This window comes from Enhydra lutris, unplaced genomic scaffold (assembly GCF_002288905.1).
Source record: "Enhydra lutris kenyoni isolate GAN:26980312 unplaced genomic scaffold, ASM228890v2 scaffoldscaffold27, whole genome shotgun sequence".
NCBI classification, from domain to species: Eukaryota; Metazoa; Chordata; class Mammalia; order Carnivora; family Mustelidae; genus Enhydra; species Enhydra lutris.
In genome coordinates, this window is record NW_019154111.1 from 22,041,106 (window position 1) to 22,047,105 (window position 6,000).

Here is a 6,000-nt window from a genome sequence, read left to right on the forward strand (position 1 = left end):
ATGACCTTCTTTAACAGATGATGACACTGAGTCTCTAAGGCTCCTGTAATTTGCTACAGTGTAAAAGGCAGAGTTGAAAGTTATACTAACTTCTTTTGGTTCCAAAGCTATACTGCCCAAAACTTTATCTTGAAATAAAATATTGAATAATTAATTAAATACTAAATGAATTGCCCTGGAGTAATTACTAAGGATGATTTAGAGGAACAAATTAATTCACAGAAAGTCTATTTTATTTCTTTTTTGCTCACTCCCATGGCTCATTCTAATACTTGATACTGGGCCATAAAAATGAAAAGGGAAAGAGCCTTTTTATTAGATATAGTAAATATACAAGCAAACAGCAATACATCAGTTACTGTTTCTCCTAACTCCTACCTATTCACAGGTGAAAGATTTTCAAATTGTGGATTGAATAAATCTGTAAGATTGAGCTCATCTTGAGGTATTTGGCTCTGACTTACCAGAGAAATCCTCAGGAGAGGAGGCACATACATTACTGGAGAGCTCAGCCTTCCATCCTTTAGAACCTCCCTGGTCTTTGTCCCCAAAGCTATTCCTTCAGAAATCAGAAAGTGAGTGTAAGGAAGATTAAAAGGGCTGATAATTTCTTTAGGACAGCATGGGAGACAAATTTAAACAATACTATACTACACAATAGTTGTCAGACTCTGTTAATAGTACAGAATTATCACAGATCCACTGTACAGTTAGCAAGTCCAGCTTTTCTTGTCTATTGTCATTCATCACCTACCAAAATGCTATCCTGTCTTCCATCTATCTAATCTAGTACAAAATCACCAGTGCTTCTCTGTGGTTCCCTTTTCTGATTACTACCTTGCTATTAGCCACTTTTTGGACTCTCTTAACTATACTCTCTGGAAACCCCTTATGTCCTCAAGTTCTTGACTGAAAACATGCCAATTCTGGACACAACTGAAACTTGACTTCCCATCTATATACCTCTACCTCCCATGTCAGTGTTATTGAAAATTTCCCTCACTACATGAGTGTGTTGTCTCATTAACCAGAGTATTCCACTCCTTTCTTAATTCCATGAAGATATGGAATATCTTGTAGAACACTAGATCAGGCTTGAGAAATGTACTTGAACACAGCAATGGGCAACCATGAAAATCTCATGTTCTCTACATCTACAAGTGTTCTCGGCATTTTTCATCTTTGATTCCTTAATAGTTCTATAATTGCCCATGTACTTCTGGATGATTTTTTTTTGCTTGCCAGTTCAAATTACATAACACATGGCTCTTCCGCATTTTCCAAGCTGGTACATTATTATTTAAGAAACTGGTCAATACCAGAATGAATGTAATTTCCTAATTGCCAAAGTGGAAACTTTGATTCAGCTTGAGTGTTCTCTGGTCTTATCACCATCATTGACCAAGATGAGATAGACTAGCATTTTGTACATATAGTTGTCTAGACCTATATGAACACAAAGAGAGTAAAAAGTCAATCTCCAAATGGTGGAGCCAGGCAGACATCCTTAGAGCATATCAGTATCTAATGAGCATAGATTAGTTATCTAAGATTTGTATCTCAGTTTTTCACATATTCTCACTATTTCTCAAGGGATAATCCTACTTCTGACTCCACTGATTAATGAAGCTTTCTCCTCTTCCAAATATAAACTCATTTCCATCTGTTGCTATGGTATGGAAACAATTCTTTAACAAGCAAAAAATTGGGGGAGGTTACAAATTGACTTTATGAATTGAGCATCACTCTGATATCAAATCTGATGAAAATAGCACAAAAAGGGAAATAAAATAAAATGTGTCCAATGACTTGAAATGCAAAGTACAAAACAAAATACTAGTCTATTTGAGGTGTTTAAATTTCTCCCTCTTTAAAGAGAGAAACACTGACCAAGAAACACTTTTAACTATACAGGAACAACTGATGGTTACCAGAAGAGAGGTGGATGGGGGCTTGGGTTAGATAGGTCATGCAGGTTAAGGAGTGCACTTGTTGTGATGAGCACTGGATGATAAATGGAAGTGTTGAATTACTATATTGTACAACTTAAACGTACCTTAAAGTGTATGTTAACTGCAATTTAAATAACAACTTAATATAAATAATTTTTTTAAAAATTTATAAAATAAATAAATGTCTCCCTCCCCTTGAGGAAGCCTCCCCCAGGGCTCAAAGAGCAGCTCAAGTATATAGGCTTCCAGTTCCTATTGTTTGCTAAATTCCCACTTTTGCACTAGTTTCCAACACTTCTAACCTACAGAGATCACTACTCAAAAATACCTCTTCACCCCACTCTGCACATAATCTATTTTTTCCTTCATACTGGATCAATTTATTAACATAGAGATTAACTAGTTCTCCAATCTTAAAAAAAAAATAATTAAAAAAAATACAAATAAACAAAGCTGGAAGTATTTATAGACCCACTTCCTTCAGGCACTACCCCATAGCAAAATTCTTCGGGACAGTTGTTTGTAATCATTATTTCTAGCTGTTGTTCTCCCATTCTCTCTGACCACTCTGCTAACAACAATCGTAACAGAGGCAATGATGTTCTCCATATTGCTATCACTAATGGTAAATTCCCAGTTTTTATTTTACCTGTTCATCAACACTACTTAGTACAAGGAATGTTCATTTATTTGGTTTCCTTGACCTCTTACTCTCCTGGTCTTCCACTCATCCTGGTAATTTTCCTTTTCAGCTTCTTTTTCTAGATCTACTCCATTCTCCAATCACATATCATAAAGTGTCATTGGGTCATTTCTTAGTCCTCATTTCTATCTACAGTTAACTCCTTTGGTGACTTTATCCTATCTCATAGCTTTAAACACATTCTACACAATTATAACTCTCAGATTTTTGTTTCTATACAGGATCTCTCCTAACAAATCAGACTCAGATATCCAAACCATCTATATAAAATATCTACTTCCATATCAAAGAGGCAGCTAAAATATAACTTATCCAAAACCAGTCTTCTGATTTCTACATTTCTACTATCAAACAAACCAGTTGTTTTTCAAGCTTTCCCCCATCTCAATTAATTTCAATTCCATTGCTCTAGCTTAAAGCCTTTTATTTACACACCTTGTGTATGATATTTCACCAAATTCTGTCAGCTCTACTTTCAGAACATGCAAATACTCATGACTTCTCACCACCTTCACTGCTCCCAGCCTTGGTCTAAACCTCCAATAACCCTAGCTGAGATTACAATTGCTTCCTGACCAATTTCCTGATTCCACCCACCCCCTACTGTCTATTTTTAGCCAAGCAGTCAGAATGATAATTTTCTTTTCAAGCAGTCAGAATGATCATTTTATTTTATTTATTTATTTATTTATTAAGATTTTATTTATTTATTTGAGAGAGAGTGAGCAAAAGAGAGAGAAGGGGCAGGGGGAGGGGCAGACAGAGAGGGAGAAGCAGACTCCCCTGATATCATGACCTGAGCCAAAGGCAGATGCCCAACTGACTGAACCACCCAGGCACCCCCATAATGATCATTTTAGAACTAAATTCAGATCTGGCCCCTGGGTGGCCCATTCGGATAGGCTTCCAACTTTTCATTTTGGCTCAGGTCATGATCTCATGATATCAGATCAGCGCCATACTCCCCATTTTACTTATTAATTTTGTTTCTTTTCAGTCCTCCCTCCTCCCTACTGTGATATATTAATTCTTTGAGGAGAGCTATTTTTTGTGAATTTTGCTTTTGCTGTATCTCCAACACTGAGAGTAAATCTATAGCAAATCTAAAAATATTTGTTGTGTGATAAAAAACAATATGCCTGTGTCTTCTCTGTGTGAAAAGCACAGGAATTCAGCTAGTTTCCTCCTGTGTTTCCTCTCCTTACCATTAGTGACTATCAGAAACTTTAAGTAAGACCCCACTACTTTGGAGCTAATGAGCGAAATGAGACAATTGTCCCTTCACCTTCAGTGTCTCCATGATTACTACCCATGAAAAACTCAGATAAAGAGGTTTTGTGTTAAGTTTAGAAAGAAATGAAATTGGAAGACAAGTTCAAGTTCATTGATTCATGTATTAATTTGTTCAACACCATTCATTATCTTGGAATTTCCTTTAAATCTCAAAGGCATCACTACTAGGTATTTTGAACCTGTCAAGGAAATAGCTACCTTCAAGTTCTACATGTAACCTATTACCTTGGCCCTCCAGTTTTATCACCCCTCCCCCAAAACTACTTTTATTAAATACCCCTTCAAATCACCACAACTCTCCAAAGCAACTTATCCCTCTATGATTCCAGCTGCCTGCCACCTTCCCAAATGCCCCATTGAAAATCTTAAGCTTCCCGAAGTCTGAAGCAACATCCCCTTGAGGATCAACAGCTCTCTTGTAAGGCCAGTGCATGCAGCCTCTTGCAATGTGTCTTTTTTGGGGAAGATCGGTAGAGGCAGAGTGAAATAGGTGAACTCTTCCTCGAAACTTTGTAAGCTTTAGGTAACTGGTCTGTTCAACTGTTGCATCTGTCACATTAAACATTTGTGCATCTTCAAAAATAGAAATTAATTTCCAGGGAGACTACAATTTAAATACAGTAAACTATTGTAAAATAGTTATGTCCTCAATTAGTAAGTTTCTTTGTTTCTTTCCAATATCACAAAATTATTGTGCACATTTAGTGTAACGTCTATCACTATCCAAATGGGCTATTTTTTTTAAAGAACTTGACAAAATAATGTAAAAAATGTCTTTGAAAGAATTCATAGGTAAATAAAGCTAAAATGAGTTTATAAAAAAGGAGAAAAAATTTTTCTACCTAATTTTAAAATGTATATCAAAAGGCCAGCAATTAAAACAGTGTACTACTAGTATGCAAATAAAATTGTATATTCTGATTCATATTAATATTCAAGAAAGAGACCCTAATATATAGGACAGCATAGTGTAATAAATATGGAATCTCAAAAGCATGAAAATTAGATACATAATAAGTGGTTCTGATACCATTAGTTAGCTATTAAAAGAAAATTAGATTGCAAACTCATGCCTAATATGATTTCCAGATAAAAGGATATAGAAGAAAGGAGAACTATTTTTAAAAACAACATTGATCAGAAGTTGGTTGAAATAACTTCTCAACGTGACACAAAAGACAGAAAAAAAATCATTTGAAGTACACGTATCAAATGAGATACGTATTTTAGAAAACTAAGTGATGCCTTATATAATGTTAATAAGCAATATATATATAATTTTTGTATGTCAACAAAAGATACTGGGACTAAGAAGCTACTGCTGAGAGGTTTATTCTCTTGGGTCCTTTTGCTTTATTTTATTCTTCCCCCAGCTCTAAGTTCAAAGGGCACCGTACGAATCTTGGCGGCTTCACATGCTCTGTCTAGTGTTCCTGAACTGCCGTCTGGCACAGGAATTTTGACTGCAGACGATGCTTAATGACCATTGTAGCTGACAGCTATTACGGATGCATGTCTGCTAGTGTCACACCATCCTCATGCAAGTCTAACCAGAAGGGTGACAGTCACAAGTCTCAACAGAGCTTTAAGTTGTTTATAATTCCAAAGGCCTTTTAAAAATGTGATATTTAGTAAGAGTAAGCAAACTGGTTAACAAAAGTGGGACATGTCCTCACACATAATGGACTGTCAATAAAAAACAAAGGCTTAGTACAGACAGACACATTTTTGTTCTGAGCTACCCTGCCTGCTGGACTTCTACTGAAAGTTAAGAACAACTCATTTGTTCATATTCCAAATCCAGAAGCCAGAATTGCTTTGAACTTCAAACAAAATAAAGACATATGCCATCTCAGACAAGAAAATATAGAATACAAATTTCTTACAGAAACTAAGACTTCTATGGGCAAAAAAGTAAAAAGGAAACGAAAAAAGCTGAAATGAGAGTGAACAATTTATAGCACAAATGCATAGTGAAATGGTGAGAACCATAGAAATTTTACTTGGACTCTAATTTTTACTAAAATAACTACTCATGATATACTCACAGTC